Genomic DNA, 24,601 nt, shown 5'->3' with positions numbered 1-24,601 from the left:
AGAGGGAAGAGCACAGGAATACTCTATAGATGACATAGCCAAGTTAGATAAATATCGTTTGGTGTTAATAAAAGTAAGTGGGTGTGGGCATGACACGCCGTAGAAGTGATGATGGCCTGTGGTCGAGGCCAACGGTGGAGTGGCAGCCAAAGAATGGAGACGCACCCGGCAGGATGAACCACTGTGGAGATGGAGCGATGAAATCAGCAGAGGTGTCACTTTCCTCCTTCCCCGGCACCTCCGATCAGCGCGGTTGGCTACGTATGGTGCGAAAGAAGTTCAACATACGTACATGGATTGCTACACCGCAGAAGCATGAGCGATGGTGATGGCTTGAGAAGGCCTCCATCCGGAAGTGGTTTGATCAACGCTGATTAGATGAAAACAGTACAGTATATTCTGATGGCAAAATTCTATATATATACAGATGTTCATTTTTGTATAATGGCAAAGAAAGCACAAGATCAGTTTGTGTATAATATGAAGTCAACATTCCATGATTAAAACTTTCAACGATGGTGTTTCTACAAAATAACGAATAAGGGCAATTAAAAGTATATTTGAAAATGGTATTTTGATGCCCACATTGGTTTTATTACAAACACAAATTGTGTAAATAAAATAAACATTCGAGTGTGGTTTGTGACAATACAAAGATCAATGCCCTCATTAACAACTTCATTTTGCATGGCACACACACGCACACAAGTACAAAGGTCGTCAGTGTACACGAATACACATGCAAGGGCACACACAGGCAGACAAGTCTTCAACATGCTTTGGAGAGGAGATGACATTCTGCATTCTGTATCTTGTGCGGGCTTCCATTAAGCTTTCAGATTGAAGCAAGAATAGGCCTATGCATCAAGCAGCACAATACCACTTCCTTGAACTTCGAGATGAGGTCAAAAGGTGCACGGCTGTCCTCTTTTGACCATCACTCGTCTATCTTGCTCACTGTACGTATACAATTAAAAAGAGTGTTTTCGCATTCGAGCCTATTGCTGTCAAGGCAGGCTGACAAGTATCACGGGGGAAAAAATGCATTTAGGAGATCCTTCATGAAATTAAGTTTGACCCTCCCACTCAAGTTAATGTTTTATCAATAAATATAAAAAAGCACCCTCACATTATGACAATAGTTATTATGTACCACACATGTGATATCGTAATCTTGTTTGTATAAGAGAGGGAGCGAGAGTGTTTACTGATAGTGTGCGCGTGATTCATTACCGCTGTGCGAATGGGCAGGAGGGGAAGCTTAACGTCCACCATCCTGGAGGACAGCAGCTCACATTGCGATGCTTGCCTCTTTGGAATGCAACAAAAAAGAGAGATTGTAATGGGGTCAGGGTCAAGAGGTCATCGCGGCCAATGCCATTGATGCCACCGCACCTCGCCGTCACTTCCTTACTCGAGATCTCGTGGTTACTGTAAAGTCGATATCTGACCTGCAATGTTTGCTTTTGCTGTATCCCATCAGCGGGCTTTAGGTCTTCTCCTTCAACGGCGACCTTTGGGTGCCCCTCCAATGTCTGTCTCGGTGACCTGTCCTCCTTCATCCTGCAATCTTGTCCCACTGCCCACAACCTCCTTTTCCTGATTATATATCTACACCACTCTGTTGTCAATTTTTTATCTGGACATCCAAGACACTTTACCTTAGCCTCCCATAAAAGTCAAAGCAAGTGCCTGTATTCAAAGGTCAGAAACTTATTTTCCAGTTGCTTTGTTAAAAGTCCAACTCTCTGACCCGTACAATAACACAAAACTTCCTTCTGCCTCAAACCCCTGTCTTTTAACAATGAAGTTGACATTTATATTCCTCTCACGTGGTTTATGTGGGTGAACGGACATATACTAGATCGAGAGATAAATATATACATATTAACTTTATTTATGACCAGATAACAGCCCATGGAGACCATGACATCTGTGAGACCTGGATGGGGGTACTCAATACAGGGTGGGATACTCAGTTGGTCAGCTCATGATACCAAGTGGAAATAGTACCTCTAAGCTACCAAGCTATGTATCGAAGTGAAATATGCACAAGTATGGGGGGGTCTATATTCAACGAAGCAAAATAACGACGTGGAATCTCACGTAATGGCACTGCTTTGTAGACAAGCCGTATTTAACACGGTGCATTATGCACTGCATTTGCAATTTACCGGGCGCATCTGAAATTTATTTAGTTCGTTATTTGGTCGCGTCTCTAGTAACAATGTGTGTAACGTCGCGTCACTGTGCTCTGGATGAGCGGGTCGCATGCGTTCGTATTTTTTGGCGTTGCCTGCATCAAGCGCACAACACCATTGACATTCCAGCATCACTGGCTGCAATGCTTTACCGCCGCACTGTACGCCAGCCTCATAAGCTAACAAGATGTATTTTCACGGTCAAAGCCGCAGAGTGAATGGAGAGAATAAGTAAATTACGAAATTATGATGTTTACACCACCTTATTTTTCAGCTGTCAGAACCTCGGTTATGGTCAGATTGTAGCTGACACAAGCAGGCCACTGCCTTCACGACAGCTCCTTTGAGAAGCCCTGTAATTCAATATCATTCTGCTTGTGAATGAGTTTTACAGTTTTTCATTACCCGCTGCCGGCCGGAGTGAATGATTTATTGCATAGATCAAATGTCAGAAGGAGAAGGTAGAAACCTGTAATCCATTTGGCACTGGCTGTGGCGTTTCAGCCCTCACTAATGGTCCCTAGACTAAACAGCATTGGAGAGCCATTAACTGTACACAGTTGAAACACAGCATCGTGGAGCAGCGCGGTGAATTAAAACACCGCGTGCTATTATAAACTCAATTATAACACCACTGCAGTACGATGTCACACGTTTACCTTAAACAACATTATTCACTTTCAAGATGTTTATGACCGTTTGGAAATCATTGCCCCACGTTTGTAAGTTACGAAAACGCAGCTGCTGAGGACATTATAAGAAAGAGTCGAATGGATTGAGAGATGGAATCTTTGCAACTGCAAACAAAAAATTGTACGTGTAAGCAAAACATAATTCGCTGCCAAGCGAATTAATAAAAAAAAATATGCTAGATTACAGCCGCATATATTAATCTGGGATCTGAGATTGCCTTTTTATAAAAACCAATAATGTCTTTCCAAACATAATTTCGAGCAGAAAATAATATAGATTTTTCCGTCGCATTTCATATTTAATAAACAGCACAGCAAATACACCTTTTCAGTTATAATTAGCGCATTGATTTTAATGTTTCAAGTCAAACGAGTATTTTTTTCACGATCTAAATTTGATTACGAACAAATCTTTTCAGAACGCTGGCTTTGCTATGCACAGTCGCCTCTGTTTGGGCCATCTTTAACACCCCCCCCCCCCCCCCATTTTTTCATGTAATTCGTTTCAGTGTGCTAAATGAACTGCCCCACAGTCTTTGTTCCGCATACGGCTTGAACAGACAAAGCATCTCTTTTTACGAGGCAATTTCCAATTCAAACAAGCCTCTGGGCCACTGCTCAGTGGGAGCCGTTGCGTGACCACATGGAAGGCCAAGTGTGGACGCCCGGCTAAAAATATGTTATCGGTATTCACTGGATAGCCCTTTCTCTCTCTCAATGCACCAGTTTTTTTTTTGGGGGGGGGATGGGGGAACAAAAAAGCTTAACGGTGAAGGTTGCATCAAAGTAAAAACACCTTCTGGAGGCAAACACTGCAACGATGGTTTACATTATGAAGGATTTTGAGAGAGAGAGAGAGAAAAAAATCCAAGCGAGAAGCTGATACATGCAACGTTTTGCAACATATAGTGTAGTAAAAAAAAGAAACCAAAAATATGATAATAAGGCATATACGGTTACAGGAGTGTATGTTGTATGTATTGTGAAAGCTCCATTTTCAACTGGAAGAAATCACTGCCATCATTTATACACTCAGCGGTGTGGGTGAAGACAAATGGTGTGTACTGGAAAATAATTAACCAGCCAGTGTTCACAAAAAATGTACACCACTTTTCAAGCAGGAAATTCTCTTTTTAGCGCCTGCCACTATTAGTAAAATTAACAGACCATGTCACAAGGACACAATTTTAATGTCATATTTATATATTAATTTATATCCACATCATCTTCAAGATTGATATTAGCATAGCTAACCATTATCGCTTGAACAGCTGTGAATTTATAATGAACACGGTAAAAAAAAAATAACTTTAAAATTGACACTGAGATGGGGCTTGCAAGTATTTTGTCAAGAACATGACCAAAATGAGCAAATACATTTCTGCTAAATTGTAAAACTGCGCCATGAATTGCTCCAGAAATTCTGAAGGAAAAGTTACAATGACAAAATTCTTATTATTTCTACGCATCTACAAAACTTCGCAAAAGTTAGATTGCAAAAATCATTAGAATTTTAAAACATCGCTTGCAAATATATTGCTTTTAGAGCGATGTGCGGTGTACATATGTACATTTATAAATGCTTTCTCCCCATCCATAAACTGAGTGGCACGTTTATATAAAAAGGATGCAATAGAGTCACTCCTCCCCTGCAAAGCCATGCTCACACGACAATACCAATGAATTATTCAGTAACATCATGAATTGAATGCATACGGTACTGTTTATGGCGAGCGACTTTAGAGCTGATTTGCAAGCATGGCCGGGTCTGGGAAAGTACAAAGAAATGTCACACCGGTACCCACACGCCATTTCTTGAAATCCATTTTTGGTCATTAAACGTGCTACTGACACTGTGACCTTCATATGATGAGAGCTTTATTTCGGGAAACGTGGACCATGTGTCATCACCAACTTCAAGGCCCGCAACGCAGGGAAAGTCATCATGAAATATGCATGTAGTCCTGGCGAGCTTGACGACCTTCACAATATTTCCAAAAAGACCGAAGGAGGACTGGCTCTCTTCTGATCGAGGAAAAGGAAACACAAACCTTGGCAGACACTACGAGGACCTCTGTTGCTAGGGCTCATATACCACGTACGTGGTCTTTGTGCAAGTGCCACGTTCCTTTTGTTTCATTTGTATTACCGATGCATTCCAAATTAGCTGCAAGAGAATAATTGTTTTCACTTCAAGAATGTATACACATTTTTTCAAAAACATGGCCTTGGAGATATATAAGTGGGTATCTTGAGGAATATTTTACTTATGCGTGCATGGTGTGACTGTGTTCGCATGCTGGCATATCCATTTAGAGGGGGCCAAGTATGAATACTTTGTTTTGAAAACATCCCTTTAGAATTCAGAGAAGTCAGTGCACTGAGAGTGATGTAAGGGGATGGGTAATGAAAATAAAAGGTAAGGTGCTGGCATATTATTATGTGCACCTACAGGTCCAGGCATGTTGGATTATTAGTCAGTGAAGCTACCGTTAACATCATCATCGGTGCATTTATTCTATAATATAATTAGAAAGTAAAAATTAAGTGTTGAAATGAGACTCAGTCGCATTAGTTGTAGTTTTAGTGCTCCATTGTTATATGTATTATATATTTCTGTATGTGGTATTCTGTATATAATGTACTGTGTACACAATGCATGCAGGATACCCTGCGCGTATACAGTATACATGTGTAATGAGCGACTTCCGTGACATGTCGTGTAGAGGGTACTCTCTTCTTTATTCAAATTCCGGCACACCACAGGCCAACCTTATCCTCTTTCTTTTCCGAGTACACACGTAGATATTAGCATCCCTACAGGCTACACATGGTCAATCACACAGCGTGGTTCCATCCACCCACTCCCGGCCTTGCTGCTGGTTGACGGCGTGCCGGCAAGGGTGGTGGGACTTCGCAGGAGATTTGCCACTTGGCCGAACGATGGAGATAGATGACGGCGAGCAGCGACACAGTCCGGATCCAAGGCTCCCCACACCGATCACGAGTCCTCCTCCGCTTATATTGCCGCTGGCGCGGCTAGGCTCCACCTCCGGCCACGCCTTCTCGTGGAATCGTTCAGCCGGTTCCCGGAGTATCTCGGCCAGCCCCGACCTTTACCTTTGGCCCAAATACCTCTCCCTTTGGGATTGGATGATGTTTATGGTGCTGTACCCGTACTTCCTTTTTCCAACCAGTAGATGTCACTTTGTCATTACATCACCCCCCACCCCCCCCCTAATAAAAAAGTAGCCGTCCTGGCTAATATTCAATTAATATGTAAGGGCACGTATGCGCAGAATAAGATTGCCAATAAAGAGGTATAAAAGCAGGACTCGTGGCGTGTGCCTTAAAGGACGGAACAACCTGTAGAACAATTTACCCGCAATAATGAGGGAACATGGAGAGAAGGGGATATATAAAGGGGTAAGACGGAGGAAGGGAACAAAACGCAACAACCCTAAGACACTCCGACATTCCCGAGCAATCCCAGAGCAAGGATCAACGGAACCGCAAGCATTTGGACCGAGTCCACGACGCTGGTCCATCAACGGGGACAGCCTCCTGCTCACGCTTGGGTGGTGTGCCAACCACCGGATCGTCCGGAGTCGCGGGCTGCAACACAGGAGGCACAAAAGCAGCAGGCTCGGCAACAGCAGGCACATCCTTTATCCCAGCGAGGTCCCAAGCCCCGTCCACGGTCACAGGCCCGGATGCTGTGGACGGCACGACACAGTCTTTCTGACGCACGCCCTCTGAACGCATCATCCCCGGCCCGTCGGACACATCAGACACTGGCAGGCTAATCATTGGAGATGAAGAGGTAATCCGTGGAGGGCCGCCTCTCGAGCCGTGGAAATGCGTTGTAAGGAAATTTGCACATGCTCAGGTAATCCGGACTTCCCTTTATGCAATGACAAACCCAATTGGGCATCTATAGGGGGCACATTCTCCCTCCCATACATGAAAAAAAACGGCAAAAACCCCGTGGAAGTATGAGGGGCCATCCTATATGCGGCGAGTACACTCGGCACATGCAAATCCCAATCCATCTGCCCAGCGTCAACCGTCTGACAGAGCATGGAGGTCAAAGTTCTATTCAGGCACTCCACCATCCCATTCGTTTGTGGGTGGTACGGCGACGTCCTATTTTTTCTAGTACCCAAAGCATCGCAAACATTACGCAGCAGTCTAGACGAGAAATTGTGCCCCTGGTCAGTGAGCAACTGCTCAGGGGCTCCCTTGTCCTTCACATAACCATACAAAAATGCCTCCGCAATGGAGGCCGCCGGCTGGTCAGGCAGCGGCCAAGCCATAGGCCATCAGGAAAAATATTTACCCCCACTAAAATAAATGTATTCCCTCTTGGAGTGGCCGGAAAGGGCTCAAGGATATCAAGTGCCATCAATTCATTGATACGTCTAACCGAAATGGATTACAGCGGCGGATGGGACTTCCGCTGCGGCAGTTTCCTGCGCATATTCAACACATCCTTGGACCCACCTGTAAACATTGACTGTCATCCCTGGCCAATAATAATCACGCTGTAATGTCAACAAGGATTTTTGGACACTGAGGTGCAACAGCTTATCCTCGTGCAGTGCACGAACCAGGTCACCCCGGAGAGCGGTGGGGACGACAACCCGCCAGCGATCCAACATATCTTCTCTCCACATCAAAAGGCCGTCATGAAGGATCAATCGGGGCCTATCAACCAATGCAGGAGTTTCCCGTGCATTTACCGCGCGACGCCGCAAGATCCGTAAGGAATTGTCATTCAGCTGCTCGTGCACCCAAGCAGAGCGTGCAAGCTGCAACGCGCTATCAACCGGTGCAACCGGCCCAGTGGGCGCTGAATCAGCAACTTCAGACATAACGGTAGCCGGTTGCAACACAGAGGGTCTACAATGACCAGCCTCCGACAAACATGGACAACGAGACGATTGAGGCAACCAGGACAAGGCATCTGCATTACAATGTCGAGCACCCTTCCGATATATCACAAGTAACGAGAATTCCTGTAGGATTTCAAGCCATCGCGAAAGTTGGCCAGAAGGTTGTTCCACCTTCCGTAGAGGATGAAATAAACAATGGCTAATAATTCCCTCTGAGTGACACAATAACGACGTTCCGCGGGGGAGAGGACACGGCTGCCGTACGCGACTACCTCAACCCCGTTCTTAACTTGAGACAAAACGGCGCCTATGCCTGTGTCACTAGCGTCAGTGTCCAGGATACATGGCAGGGAGAAATCGGGATACTCGAGGGTAGGCGCATCAGACAGCCGTTCACGAAGGGCTAAAAACGCAGCCTCTTCCTCCGGTCCCCACTAGAACCTTTGGCTCTTAGCAGTTAAGGCATGCTAGGGTTTAGCGACCGTAGCAAATTGCAGCACGAGCCTACGGTAGTTTGACGCAAACCCGATGAATTTGTGCACATCACCCACAAACTTGGGGTCGGCCAATCGCGAACACAGGCCGTTTTCTCCAAATCCATGGCGATGCCCTCAGCACAAAAAATGTGACCCAAATAGTGTACCAAATTCTGCAACAAATGACATTTCTCTGGCTTAAATTTAAAATTGGCTGAGCGCATCCTAACAAAAATGGAACGCAGACGTCGGAGATGTTCGTCAAAAGTGCGGCTGAACACAATGACATTGTCCAAATAAATGAGACAAGATTCCCACTGCAGGCCAGTCAAGACGAGTTCCATGAGTCGCTGAAAGGTGGCCAGAGCCAAATTCAAGTCCATCGGAAGGCAATTAAACTGAAAGAGTCCCTGGGACGTGCGGAACGTGGTTTTAGGCTTTAACGAATCGGCAAAGAGGAAGTTGCCAAAAGCCCGAAGACAAATCGAGAGTAGAGAAAAACCGCATGCCGGACAAGGCATCCAGGGAGTCGTCCATGCGCGGGAGCGGGTACGCGTCTGTGACAGAAACTTTGTTCAACTTACGGAAGTCAATACAGAACCACGACGGGTGCGCCCCAAGGGCTATTAGATTGAGAAATAATATCGGCGGCCAACATGTTGTCGACCACCCGTTGCACACGTTTTTTTTTCCACTGGGCTCAAACGGTAAAAGTTTTGATGAATAGGACCGGCCTCGATATGGTGATGCAACAGGGAGGTCCGACCGATATCAAATTCACTCTTGTTGAAAACGTCGGAGAATTCGCACAAGAGTGAACGCAAGTCGTTCCGCTGCTTGGGAGACAACTGCGAATTCTCCCGAAACAGTGCTTCAGCCCACATCTCATCTGTGACCCCAATGCGGTCAATAGCACCCACAACACTCTGCGGCATAACGGCATCATGTTCAAAAAACGCGGTTGTGGCGTGAGCCAACACCGTACCAGCTTGAACCACAACCGTATCCCTGCCCACATTAAGCACTTGCAATAACGGGGCCTGGTCGGAGCGAAGAACCATCTGTGCGCCAACTAGCGCCAGTCCACGAGTCACCGTATTAGATGGGGTCAAAAGGACCCCAGCCATCGAATCAACACTTTTAATTTCCTTATGATAGCGCAGTGGTACAAGCATCTGAGATCCCGGCGGGATCTCCACCGCAACGTCAACAAGAGCTTGTACGGTGATGCTTGCTGCCAAACATTGGTGCGACGATGGCAAAAACAACGATTTGCAACCCGACGGAATTTTCAAACAACCCTGATTAACGAGGATTTTAATAGGCATCCTTTTAAGAAAATTGGTAACCAAAAGGCAGGGAACAGCTAGTGACTTTGAGATCAGGACAGGCCCAAGCACAGCTACTTCACCGATTTCAATGCAGACATCCACTTGGCCAATGATGCCCATGTCCAATGTGTACCGACTCGCCTGTTGGGATTGAGGTTGAGCCATCATAGGGGCAGTGGGCGCCGGAGCAGCGGTCGGTGTCAGAGAGCGATTGTGGCATCCCCTCGCGAAGTTCCCTGGCTGGCCGCAGCGGAAGCAGGCCAAAGGCGGCCTCTGCGCCACCCAGTCCTCGCATTGATGTGGTCTCCAGCTCCATCGACGGTGAGCAGCGTCCCCCCGTCTTCGATTCCATTGCAGAACTGCAGCAGCGACGTCCCCCTCCGAAGACGCATTGCCAACCTGAACCACCCCAACTTTGCTCGGCGAACATCCCTTCGGTTCCCCATCTCGATTGGGGTCCCCCATCCACGCCGCCAGTAGAGACCAATGCTGCAGATTTTCGTGGGCCTGAAGACACCTGGCGGCCCATCGGGACGGTTGAATGTCTTCGTCACACACAGGTAAGACCACTCCCATGTCTCTAGCCAGTCCCAACATTCATTCCATGACGAGCGAGTCGAGGGCCTCCGGATTCACGCCAGGGTAAGCTGCTCCCGCTAATGCCATCAGCGCGCTACAATAGGTGAGAGGCGTCTCGGCTTCTCCTCGCCTATGTTGAATAAATTTGCGTCACGTGTCCGCCATCTCAGCATAAGCACCTTTAAGTGTGGACTTTTTCTCAGCAGGAACATCTAAAACAGTTGGCAGAGAGACCAGTGCCTCCTCCTCCGTCCAATGTACTGAACGGAAAGCCGCCTCGAATCGTCAAGTGAAGGCGCTCCAGTCGCCGCCTGTCATGACGAATTATTTAACTTGAGGAAGTCTGCGAGTACAATCGGTCCCACTCCGCACGTCCTTAGCGGCGGCCGCCGCACCTTGCGCACCATGCGTCTCTTGTAAAATGGCGGACTCCATCCGCGCCTCTCCCGCACCGCCTGAAATGGCGGCGTCTGGCTGCGTGCTCCCCTCAGCACACGTAATGGTGGCCGTCAAACCTGCAGACGAACCTACCGAAACTTCCACTACCTCCCGGCAATGCGTGCGTTGAGCGCCCCGCCACTGTAGATGCCGTGATGAGCGACACCAGCTGCACAACCACCACCTGCAACAAGTCCAGTTGCTCCGACACCTTCCTCCAGCCGTCTTCGGGCTGCTGGTGCGGAGATGTTGCGTCCGCGCCGACCGTCTCCGGCGCAGTGACCTCTCCGGCCGTGGTTTCCATAACCGGGACCACGGCTCCCGGGGTCGGCAGGTCTTGGGTTCCATTTACATCATCCTCGGAAGACGCCACCGGTGGCTTACACTTCTTCTGATGTTTAGACATTTTCTGTTAACTTGTATTTCTTGTTAAACCACTTCTGACTCCATTGTAACGAGCGACTTCTGCGACATGTCGTGTAGAGGGTACTCTCTTCTTTATTCACATTCGGGCACACCACAGGCCAACCTTATCCTCTTTCTTTTCCGAGTACACATGTAGATATTAGCATCCCTACAAGCTACACATGATCAATCCCACAGCGTGGTTCCGTCCACCCACTCCCGGCCTCGCCGCTGGTTGACGGCGTGCCGGCGAGAGTGGTGGGACTTCGCAAGAGATTTGCCATGAGGCCAAATGACGAAGAGAGATGACGGTGAGCAGCGACACAGTCCGGACCCAAGGCTCCCCACACCGACCACGAGTCCTCCTCCGCCTCCGCTTATATTGCCGCAGGCGCGGCTAGGCTCCGCCTCCGGCCACGCCTTCTTGTGGAATCTTCTAACCGGTTCCGGGAGTATCTCGGCCAGCCCCAAATTTTACCTTTGGCCCAGATACCTCTCCCTTTGGGATTGGATGATGTTTATGGTGGTGCCTGTACTCGTGCTTCCCTTTTCCAACCAGTAGATGTCACTATGTAATTACACATGTTACGGATATGCATGGTATTACTATTATAATAGCCCAGAAATGTGTGTAATGCGCGTGATGTCACTCCACATGCCCACCCCCGTCATTAATAATAAAATAATCATGAACGGGTGAATTTTTACACTCACGCGGAATATGAGGTTTCTTTACAGAAAGTGACGGTAAAAAATAAATATACACAGCACAGTGCAACATGCATACGTGACGTCACTGCAAAAGAGCCCCCCCCTCCCCCACCGTCATTACTATCATAAGCAATAATTTATGTTTTACTCACATTCGCTTTAAATTTGACTTTTCTTTATTGAAAGTTAATCAAATAAATAATTATACGCAGCAATAAAGTGTATTTGGTGTCTTTATTTATTTCTTCAGCACTTTAAGCAAAAGGTAAGTCTAATTTTTGCTTCAAATTTTTGATACAATTTCTACATTTCTCCGTGATTTTCCAGACATTGTATCAAATTCAAATTGATTACAACTCCAGCGAGCGAAAGCAGAAGAAAATCAAGCATAAGAGCAGTGATTTTGAACTAATTGAAGGTCAGTTATATACAGTGCTACAGTGACATGAAGTGAGGTGTTTTATGACGCAGTTTTGTGCAAGAATCACCGCCATTAATGCAGTACAAGAGATTCACACAAAATATCGTATGCCGAGGTTTCATTTTTTAAGTTAAGAAAAATGTATTTACGTTCAACAATTCCTAAAAAAATGTACACTCACACAAGAAAACGTAAATGTATATCTTTAATATTACAGCTTCCGTCCTAGGATGGGCAAATGACTAATTGAAGGTCAGTTAAATACAGTGCTACAGTGACATGAAGTTAGGTGTTTCATGACATAGTTTGTGCAAGTATCACTTCCATTAATACAGTACAACAGTGAAATTCAGTGATGTGTTTGATGTCATTGTTTTGTGCAAGATTCACTGCCATTGATACAGTGCTAGAGTGAAATGCAGTGTAGTGTTTGATGACATTCTTTCGTGCAAGATTCACTGCCATTAAATTTAGACAAGATACAATTATACTCTGCACAATTTTTTCGCAAATATTACAGCTTCCGTCCTAGGACGGGCAAAAGGCGAGTTCTATATAAATGTACTATATACAATACAGGATTGCCATGTAAGTTATATCTTGCATTGTATAAAGGCGCACAGTCACGTCCAAGTAATTTATTTCCCAAAAGAGCAGAGGTAGTGTTCAGCTTCTCCTTACAGCCCTGATCCTATGGGGGGAAATTCCACATTTTCCATAGGACAACGACCATTGATTTTCCCATCAAAGTGGTATGCATTTTATAGACCCCAGAGCGACGATGGGCTGAGTAAACCCCCGACCAGGATTTGAACTCACATCCTTTCGATTTGTGAGCTGCTCACTCTATGTGTACAAGTAAAGAATGCCATGTAAGTAATTACATGTGTATGGTATTTTGTAGAATATGACATGGTATTCTCTCGGGTATAATGTACTGTTTCCATACACACAACTACAGATACACATTAAATACATATATATGGTAAGATACATAAACCAGGACGTAAAGAATATACAAGCCAAGTTTTCTGAATTAGTTATTGGCAGTGATGACATTTTGCAGAGCACTCCACGCCAGATACCGTAATTAAAAGCTACAATCCCACATGAGCTGAAGGTAAGGAATGATAATTGTTTCATCGTGTTATGATTTTGGTTACGTAACCACTATGGTTTTAAACACCCAAGACAGGGCAACCTGCCTTTTGTGGTCAACTGCATTCCTCAGGTCAAAATATGCGTGGAATGTACAAGTTGCCCTCTGGATTGAAAAGTGACTATGAACTAATATAAAAAAAACTCTGGAAATGAGTGTAAACACGTTTGATTATTATTATTTTTTATAAAACACAGTCCATATTGTTACACATGGCAATATGTGCATACATACAGTCCATACTGATCACAACAGTAATACATCTCTATCACGAATTGACGGAGAATTGTACTTTTTTGTGTTAACCGCAAGGGCCTTGTGATGCTGCATCGGCAGTGGTGAAAGAGCAAAATAGTCGAGACGGTCGTCAATAGCATTGCCCTGAAGGTAAAAACAAACAGTGCACAATGCTATGGGCAATGACCAATATTGCCTGACACGTAAATGTCTATCAGGTTCTTTTACCATTATGATTACTATGCTTGTTTGCCAGCAAACTCTCACTGAGTCTCAGGACTCTTTTTCAGGAGGGTCCTGCCAAGTCTTTTTGCAGTAGGGGGGCGATATTGCTGTGTGTAATCCTATTTGAGTCATTTTCAGGAACATTTCATAAATGGGCCAATTGGCCAATAGCAGTTATATATATTAGCTGATGGTGTATATTGCAGTCTCAAGCTACATTTATTATTCACTCAATTATTATTCACTCAACTGTTATTCGCTCAATATTTCTGGCCTCTCTACTTCTCTGCTATGAAGAAAGACCATTGTCAAAAAATGGCACGAGTTATATATTTCATTCTTTAAGGGCAGTATTATTGACAAATATGTGATATTGTAAATAGACTTGCTGCTAGGTATAAAACATGATGTGCCAGGTGCAAACATCATCCTGTAATGTGTTTTTTTTATGGCTGGCTGGCTGAGAATTTGGATTCAATTGACCCTTGATAGTAAAGCTAGCCGAGGTCAGTGAGATGAGCCAATTGTATTTTAGCCCCTATGTTACCTTTAGCGAACACCTCTTTAAAAAAAGGTCACAGTGACATTTAAGCAGGTGCATTCGTTCTGTTTTTTTTGCTGATGTCTACGTAGTTTAACACGAGTATCACATCCATGAGCAGTAAATTAAAGGTTATGGTTAGTGGAAATTGCATTAATGCTGCTGAGCCAGCATTGGCACATTATATCAATTCATTGAGTAGGAAGGAAAAGGCGCTTTGACATATTGCCGGCACAGAGCTGAACAAAAGTGACAGTTCCCAAGAATTTAGTCAGCCACTTGGGGTACATCACAGCTGAGCAATTTGACATTGGATTGGCCTGGAAATCATGAGCTGCACTCTTTCAGGCTCCCAGGCTATTGAAACCCCCCCACCCCCACACCTAAAATGCAGATTAAGATATTGAATGCGGCAAAACAGATGAGCGCCAAAGTGAAGATAACAGGCACCGTTGTGAATCCCAGCTGATAGATGAAGTTCCTTCATTCCCCCTGGGTGCAGTAAGGAACCAGCAATTCCAATGCATATCTTTTATAATCAGATAAAGAACTCAATTTCAACTATTTGCCGATGTTTTTCGCGCTCCACCCACGCTCCTGATGGCGCCTTTGCTGGGGACAAGGTCCGAGCAAGTGCATTCGCAGCTGGGCTTGGCCAAAAAAACAGGCAACTGCCACCATTTTTGCAAATTACCACACACCAAAACTGTTAGCCTGCGTGACCTGTAGCAGAACAGCTAAGGGCTATTGCCACCTCTAGAGAGATTCATGTAGAAAATAAAACTGGGTTTATGAAAATTAGTCATCTGGACAAAATAGGTACCATAAAAGTTGCCCAGGGATGGTCGGTGGGTTGGCTCCGACCTTGACACATGGCAGTGCACTGGTGTATGCCACTACCTAGCTAAGTCCACGTGCATCCTTGGCGACACTCGGCTCTAAACGTGACACAGATGTTGCTTCTGCCATCAACATTAAAGAGTGACCGGTCGAATGACTCGCTTATTAGACGGCACAATTTACTCTCAAACTACAAGGCGGTTACAAAATCAATGGAATTTTTTTTTATATTATGCAGCATCTGTTGACTGAAAGTGCGACTGTTACAACCGCGACACGAAGATGGCACAGAATAGAGCCACGTTGTGTGTCTCGTCGCAAAGCTACACACAATTGCAATTCAGCATTTAAGCAGTGATTTTTCTGGGCAGATTGCAATTTTTTACCGCTCCGAAAACTCCAAGGCTATAAGTCTCCTTCCTGCAGGTTTCAAGAAACGATTGCTGCTTCTCGGCTTTCCGGGAGATTTATCACCAGAGATTTATCACCCAAGCACCAGAAAAGGCCAGCCGGCATTGACTTGGTACAAAGTACAGCATTGGAATAACCCAAGGAGAGATGAAATAGTGTCCTAAAGGAGAAACAAAGCAACAATTTTTGATCAATAAATGAAGCCTACTAAACACCGCTGGGATTAGTAGGAGGGGTTAAACAAATCAGGGCTGGTTAGAGGTCACTTACATATCTGCAAGCTATGTCAAACCTTTTATTTTCTTGTTTTTTTTTTATCACGTTCATCCTATCCACACATTATCTGAACGTGTAATAACTAACAAACACGCAGCACAACACCTCCGAATAAAAAAAAAATTCTGGCGTTTAGCAATCCAATTACGTCCTTTCTCTCCAACATTCATTAGAACGCTATTATTCAATATTTAATGATATTCACTGCCCTGCTACTGTAGAGGGCCATGCACGAGGATTACTGGAATCACATGCACTCTTTCTCTTTTCATCCCACGCTTAATAATTCGTGCGCCAGAAACACGATTAGTGTTTTTTGTGCAGTGCCTCAAAACTGCCACCATGGGCAACAACCAAAAAAAGAATAGCCACTGTTACTGTGGGATTTTACTTTCACACAGCCAGCCAAAAAATTTGAAAAAAATATTGGCCTTGTGGCGTTGCAAGCCAGATTGGCTGCTGAAGGAGTAAGAGAATATACAGCAGACTCCCGCACTGTGCGTGATGGTAATTGCTAGGTAATGAGTTTTTCATCCACACTAATTTTCAGCATGTGGAGACATGCAGTGGTCAAAATCACTATGGTTGTTCATAGGCAGGTGCTGAAAAATAACAGGAGATGGCTCTGACATATGCATTTTTGTTGTTGTTGTAATCTGTCTGCCCTACTCTTCTCAAGGACAGCGCAAAGAAGGAATTATGAAATGCCACTGAATTAAGTACTGTACAGAACAGGGAAACGTGTGCAGATAAAAAAAGAGTCTGTTTCTGATGGTAAGTTCAGACATCTACTGTATAGGTCGCATGGGAAAAGCCAATCCAGTATTTCAGTCCAGTTGTATGATCTGAGGGGAAAATACAATGCTAATAAATATTGATCAACGAACAGAACGTTTCATTTTCGTATGCCCGATGGTCACTCGTTTGGGTTAAAGTGAAAAATCCGAATTAAAATATACAACACTAACATATGCTGTGGTTTTTTCCTCATTCGTGATCATCATCAAACTGTTAGAAAAGAAAACCAGGGATACAACAAATGTTGGTACTTCCAAAACACTCATGTCAAAAAATTACTAAATTGGAGCATCTGGAGCATGTCCAAAAGGGCACTCGAAGTACATACAGGAGCATATGGAGACCTTTGTTGGTATGCTTTGCATGAATATTCTGGTCACAACAGTGGCAAGCACTGGGTCCCTGTGCGCCCATGTGAACCAGATGTCTTCTGGAATGTTCTCCTCCATTAGACCTGTTGAACAAGAAATGGCAGCAGCAGCAGCATTCCCTTGGGATGAATTTTCACTCAATCTAGGACATGTTTACCCTTTGCTGGCATCTTCTTATGGACCTCATCATCGCGCCTCTTGTTGTCAAGCCAGCTGCCAACAAGAAAGCGGGTGCTCTTTAATCGACCGGTGCACAACAGCCACTGGAGCATCTGAAGGTCAAGGTGCACTCAAGGTGACCGCCATGTTGGGTTTATCTCCGTGATTTTGCAGTTAATTCCCATTTTTTTTACTTTGGTAAAATATATATATCAAGACCCTGCCCGACCAATCAACCAGAGTGTCTGATTAAGTAACCCGGCTAATCTTATCATACCCGATGACTGAACCTGTAATGATTGCAAATAAAATAATGAATGTGTACTTGCCAGTAAAATCACACCTGTGATTTCACCCACGTGTAACATAATTTGTTCACAATGACGGCTCACTCGCTCTATGCCATCACATCATCATGATGCCATCACATCATCAAATAAAACAGGTGGGGAGACTTTACTTCTTGATGTGAAGAAACTGGGTTTCCACTCTTGTTCTTTTTTATTGTTTTTGTTGCGTTAGCGGTTCCCTGCGCTGACTTTTATTTGTTGGCTCAGAATAGCTTTAAGGACCAGAGGCAATGAGATGTCGTGAAAACGCAAGTTTGACTTTCAAACAAGTGTAGTGAGTCATTCAGAGACACTATTTAGGAGGCAACAACGTTTATTCTACATTCACATACTCATGGGACCAAATACACCTATCTCTAACTCTTGTTGCACACGGGACCATAATACACCTGTTCCCGGCGCATATGGGATAACTATAACTGAGTCAGAGCAGCCAATGTGCTCTCTGACCCACGATGTCGAAGACGTAGACGTAGCACTTGAATTTCTCTTAACCTGCAGACAGCCCCGATATATGATCGGAGCCCCCCTTTTATCTTTCCCGGCACGGCCTGGCTCCACCCTCGGCCACGCCTACCTCTGGAATATTCCCGACAGTTCCAGGCGACACCGCACCTGTTCCCTCTCTGGCTCTGCCCTTAACCACGCCTCCTTCGGGAACTCTCCAGACGTTTCTCAGCTACTCTTCCCGTGTCCCCTCGTTCACCCTTAGCCCACATTTTTTTCCCGGACCATCACGTGCTTAACCCGGTGCAGGGGTGACTCGTCCTCACATGGCCTGCCCTGCCAGCCTCCCCCACCACACTCCCCCAGTGACCGACTCTGTGCTCTGTGGCGATTACCTGCGGCGCTAGCGGAGGCTGTGATCCCCTCTCTCTATCGGTAGGACTCATCTGGCTTCCTTCTGCTAGCACCCAGTACCATGCCCCTAGTGGCCTACTTTATGGTACTGCACGGTGTGTTAGCCTCTGCGCCCATTTATACGGCACTTGGCGCCAGAGGTGTGGACTCGAGTCATGTGACTTGGACTCGAGTCAGACTCGAGTCATGAATTTGATGACTTGCGACTCGACTTGGACTTGCATAACAATGACTTTGTCCCACCTATGAGATGTGGACTCGAGTCATGTGACTTGGACTCGAGTCAGACTCGAGTCATGAATTTGATGACTTGCGACTCGACTTGGACTTGCATAACAATGACTTTGTCCCACCTCTGCTTGGCGCTACGCGCTATAGTCAGGGGCGGTTTCTTCATTAGGGCGATTGGGCGACGCACCACCAATGTCATTCAACCACAGAGTCACGCTAGCCGTCACTGTGCCTCTGGATATAGTCCAATCAGCGTCATGCTACGTTCTGTGGAGTACCGCCTCTTTTTGGGCGATTTCCCTCCAGCTGAGAATCGCCCCGAGTGGTCCCATAGACTTACATTCAAAGATGTTTTTTTTTCGAACGGGGGCGCTGCAATGCATTCTCTATGGCTTTCGGGAGGGCTCGCCCTAACGTGCTTACGTCATCATACGTGCTTACGTCATCATACGTAAGCACGTTTCATCCAACAATATAATTTGTCGCCACCTAGTGGAATCTTTAATAAAAGAAACTTGAGTGGTTTGTTTTAATAGTGAGTATAGAAACAAACAAGATGTATTGTAAGAGTCACTTTATTTTTCATTAATATTAAAGAAGTGAAGTTGCCTTTACATGCTTAAGCTGTTAATTTATCCATTGCATGGGTGGACCTTATCCTTATCAATCATCCAGACATTTGCCCCCCCTGAGAGATTTTGCAGGAGCCGCCACTGGCTGTAGTGATCCATTAAACATCACTACACAAGTAATTGGCGAATGGTACATCCTCATTTCATTCTACCTTCTATGAAACAATGTTTTGTGCCTGAAAGTCTCATACAAAGTGAATGGAAAACAATGCTTACGTGTGATGAATCGTTAATACGTGAATAAGGTAAGGGATAAAAGTATTTTGTTTATTAAAATGTGTACCAAGAATGACCCTGCATTAAAAGCTTCAGGGCACGATTAACATTCCTTGCTGAATAGTGCCTTGGCTGTTTTAATAGGCCTAGCATTTTGTCCACATTCCTTTCTCAATTTGCAAGATTTGCAGCTAACCGAAAAAACCTTATTAAAGACAGCCACTCCCTTTGAAGCATTTTACTCCTTTAAAAAAAAATCACTTATGAAATCAATTTGCTTAGCCTCATTGCTTTCTTGGGAATTGAAATCAAAACAAGAAAACAATAAAGTTAATGTCGCAGCATTAGTTGGTATTTTATATGCATTGGAAACAATGTTAGTGCCCAAAACATTGCACGCAAAGAATTAAGGTATTTGGCTTTGGTCTACGGTTTAACCTGCCAAAATTCAATCTGATATACAGCATGTGCGGACAGTTTTTCGCTATTTTACCCCCACTAGACCACTTTCCAAAAGTGGATCATCAAAGCCCCTATAGTGAGCTGCTGTGGGTCAGTTGAGAAATCCTGCAAGCCCATTTGTATATATTTAAAAATATATATTTTCCCGAGAGGTAATATTAACGGTAAAACTATATTGAAAAATAAAAGAAAATTACGCTACAAATAAAGCATGACTGGCTTGGTCAGTGCTTCATGAAAAATGGTTTGCTGTTTCACAAAACACCTATGGCACATTCATTCTGCATCTGTCTTCAATGGTTTCCTTGAGTTAAACATTTCTACAAAAAAAAAATTACACAATTTTTTCTAAGTAAAGCTAACGATTTTCTAAGAATTATCTTGTTTCTTCATGAGCTACACCAAAGAGCACTTACTGTTTTTTTATATTCAGCAGACGTTTGTGCCATAAAAAAATCGACTTTAAAGCATGTTGGCAAGAAACATGTTATCAAATGACAAAAGTAGCCAACTTTCAAATAATATAGGTTTAAGAAAAAAAAAATAACGGTTGATAGTACGCAAATAAATTGAGGGCTATGTGCAATAATTACAGAAAATGGCATCATACTATTGCATTTTGTTACAGAAAATAACCGACTGTAAGTCACTCGACTATCTGACATGAGCATAACAGTCCAGCGGAAAAGGTTCATTCGTCAACAGAAATATTTTTTGTGCAGTGATTGATTTGATGCTTTAGAGCAAACGCAATGCAAACAGAAAAATGGTGCAGCTGTAAAGACCAGATGTGTGCTGTGGAAAAAGAACACCAAATATGGCTTGTATTCAATATTGAAACAAGGTTTTTGCATTTACTGTATTGTGTAAAAAAATAATTCTGACTTTCAACTTAAAAAATATATTTTTTATATTATTATTAATGGATTTCAGACGAGAAAGTTATAACTTTACTAGTAAATGTATGTGGAATAGATACACTTATTACAAGTAAAGAGACTCGTCGTACATTCGTAACCATTCCTCGTGTGATTTCAATAAATATAAGTGAACACTGAACATGGCACAGCTCTGGCACTGATGTGCCAAATTTTTACAGACTTTGCCAGATGCCGGCACATGTAATGGCGGTGCCCTTACCAAACTGCACATTAGAAAAGCAGTTAGCTGTTATTCTTTAATTTTGTCCTCTGAAGGGTGATGTAAAGATAAGTGATGTTTATCAAAGAATGAAGTTGCAGTATCATGACAGTTGTACGATTTCACATACATGCGGTTTGCCTTTTTCTATATATAAAAAAAGTGTTATATGCGGTTTGAATTCACTCTACATGCGGCTACGCGGTCGAACGTGGGACAGCAATGTGTGTGTACTGCTTGTGCTACTCGGCAGGCAGCTGTCTCGTGTGGTTTCGTTTCTGCGCCCTTTTCGTGGAACGCATCTACCACTTCAAGCGAGGGAAACCTGCACGTGAAGTCCGCACTACTGCACGATGGACCCATTAGCTCGGCTAGTGACATTTATTTCACGGTAAATGCTCATAGAATAATAGAGCTCAAAGCACTCGTGGCCTAAAGGAAGGTTATATTGTAAAGTGACTTGGGACAACTTGTTTTTTAAAGATGCTATGTAAGCGTGATTTTATTATTATTAATAATAAAGGCTTTGTGGAGTTTTCCCAAGGTCACAGATGTTCAAATGAAAATATATTGCAGAACGCTGACAAATTATCATCGAGGCAAGCAGCACTGAGACTGCTGTACGGTTATGGCTCCAGCTAGCGAATGTCACCAGAGAGAAGAAAATACAGCAGCTACATTTAATAGACTAGTCAATAAGTGGAAAACAAAACATTCAGTATGGCAACTGAGTCAATTATACTTAATGAATTGGCTATTTCAATAGATTCGATATGGAGCAGAAAAATGGACATTGTTTCAAGAGGTGGAATTAAAAGCAAAGCGATTATTTAGAGAGTCCATCAGTCTCATCGCTTAATGACACACTAGCGGGAGTTGGTTTTATGCTGTTGTTATTATTACGCTTAATTACCCAGGAAAGCCTCACTGAATATCAGGACATTTATTTCAGGAGGGGGCGATGTTGCTGCTGCTGTTGTGTGTAATCTCAATTGGGTAATTTGCAGGTAGTGTTTTTTAGACATTGGGATGTTTGGCCAATACCAGTTACATTCTGTCTTCTTAGCTATAGGAGGAAGCTGAAGGACCCAAATGAAATCCACACAAGAGCAGGGGGCAACAACCTCCACGAAGAAAGGCACCTGGATCGGGAATCAAACCCAGGACATTCTTGCTTGTGAGGCACAAAGTGTTACCACTGCGCCATGTTACCGCTCTTTGTGAATGTAAAAAAAGTTGCTACCTTGTCGTGGGTGCACAAAGTACTTATTTAAGATTTGAGGTCAGCCCTGTAGCATGGCCTTGTTTATAGGAGGGGGCATACGAAAAAAGTCAATAAGGTCAATGTTAAACAAACTTCAAACATTCATCGCGAATAATTTATGAGGGGAAACTGAGCCTTCAGCAGAAGGGGCCCAGTTCCCTACAACGCCCCAGTGCTTCTACAGAGCCGTTTCACATGCTTAAGAGACATTAAAACGTGACCATAAAATATGACACAGACGTGTGTTTTAGGCTGGAAGAACGCAACGAACCAGAGGTGGGACAAAGTCATTGTTATGCAAGTCCAAGTCGAGTCGCAAGTCATCAAATTCATGACTCGAGTCTGACTCGAGTCCAAGTCACATGACTCGAGTCCACATCTCATAGGTGGGACAAAGTCATTGTTATGCAAGTCCAAGTCGAGTCGCAAGTCATCAAATTCATGACTCGAGTCTGACTCGAGTCCAAGTCACATGACTCGAGTCCACACCTCTGCAACGAACTATCAGGTTATTTTACTCACGTGTCCAGCACAAGCTGGGGTTGGCAATGGCATAACATTACAGAGAAAACTAGATCGGTAAATAGTATGAAACAATGGTACATACGCTTGAACAAAATTACATACTAATTTAGAGGCGAGGGTGGGGACAACACCAACAGTTAAAATGATACAAATGATACATTACACTGGCAGTTTCACCAATTGTCGAATCGCAGTTGCAAATCGTAGTTGCAAATGCAGCTGTGGTTGACATCGAGTGTGATTTTAAAAGCGTTTTTTGATGGTGAATTCACCAACTAGAGAAAGGACACGAGGGGAGTCCCTTGAAAACGACAGCTAGTGGGTGTAAGTTAAAAAAAGAAAACCCCTCATCATTGCAGTCGTGGAGAATCATGGGCAACGTAAAAAAAAAATCCCATGTCACCATTTAACAAAAAAACACATTCCAGTCCATCAGCCGTTTGACCTTTGGGACAACTGTTTTAAAAGAGCATTAATTTGAACAGGCGAACTCCGAAAATGTTTTAGACTTTCTGACTTTCATCAGCAGAGGTCTAGTCTCTTTAACGAACCCCGCTGTCTTCTCAGCGCAAAACAGCAAACTTGTACATGTTCACCGAAAGCCCTTTGACAATCCACTGCTGGTCATCAGGGTTATTTGACCATACTTCACTGTGCTGGTCAGGGCTGGTTGGTGGAGGTGGGGAGCATAGACAAGGGAGTATAGAAGTACAGTACAACAATGAACTCGCTGCCTACCACTTTACCCCCACAACTGGTACCATCTGTTATATAAAGTGCTTGCTCATCGAAGTACTATCCAGGCTGAACCCTAATTATCTTCCAAGATCTGACAGGATTGGGCACATTCCAGGCGATATCCATAAACAGACAACAGTTTGTGCGATCAAATAAAATGTATATATAAAGTCTATTTGGCAGGCTGGAGTGTAAGTCAATCTTTTGTAAAAACAAAACAAACTCTATAACGAGCATCTAATGAATACGTACAGGTAAAAAAAACATAATCTTGAAAATGTGAGGTGCTAAGCAGGCTGTTTCAAAAAGTAAAAATATGACCTGCTCTAAGCTGAACACATTTTTACAATTGTGATGCCACACATAGTTTTCTGTTACATTCTGGGCAGCTGCTGACTTAGCTGCTGACTAAAGACATTCTTTGCGCTCGCAGAAACTATTTCATAAGTGGGGAGACAAGATTAATGAGCTTGTTCTGAAATGTTTGCAACTTGAGTGTCTTTAGCGTGTAATTGTGAGCTATAGATTTTTTTACACAGCATTAGAAAGTTTTATCCCCTACAAAAAAACTGAGCTCGTCATTAAACACAGAATTGTTTGTATGTTGAACTTCTTTTGCACTGTACGTAGCCAACCGTGCTAATTGCAATGTGCTCAATGCTGCCTTCACTTTTTATACCCTCAATGTTCTTATAAGGATCAAGCTGTGCATCTTAAGACCCGGTCATAAGTTGTGAGACCAAGCGATCGCAAGCCACCACCCCCCTCCTCAACCCTCACCGTCGCTCGTTACGGTCTCCCCACGTACCAGACATGTGCACACCCTTGCCAATTCATTGCACGCCACTGACTGCAGTTCACTACGGCTGGCTAGCGAAACCGAGGAAACTGTTTTTTAACGAGAATCTGGCAACACTTTAATAATGAATAACATTTAATTTAAAAATGTTAATGTTTCTGTAAGTTCTTTGTATGCTTGTGTTTTTGCCAGTTGCATCACACACTCACGATGCAGA

At 44.0% G+C, this 24,601-nt stretch overlaps 1 long non-coding RNA gene across 1 annotated transcript in view; it reads right to left on the bottom strand.

Moving 5' to 3' along the window:
* Window positions 1–241: 241 nt before the first annotated feature.
* Window positions 242–24,601, bottom strand: part of LOC144935305 (uncharacterized) — a 36,712-nt gene continuing 12,352 nt past the window's right edge. Inside the window, exons 2-3 of the long non-coding RNA XR_013637290.1 lie at window positions 1,234–1,311; window positions 242–257 (exon numbers count right to left, since the gene is read on the bottom strand). This is a non-coding gene — a long non-coding RNA (uncharacterized LOC144935305). The remainder of the gene's footprint in view (window positions 258–1,233; window positions 1,312–24,601) is intronic.

Source organism: Lampetra fluviatilis, chromosome 13 (genome assembly GCF_964198595.1).
Source record: "Lampetra fluviatilis chromosome 13, kcLamFluv1.1, whole genome shotgun sequence".
NCBI classification, from domain to species: Eukaryota; Metazoa; Chordata; class Hyperoartia; order Petromyzontiformes; family Petromyzontidae; genus Lampetra; species Lampetra fluviatilis.
Note: the sequence above shows the minus strand (reverse complement) of the source record. Positions and strands in the feature narration are given on the sequence as shown.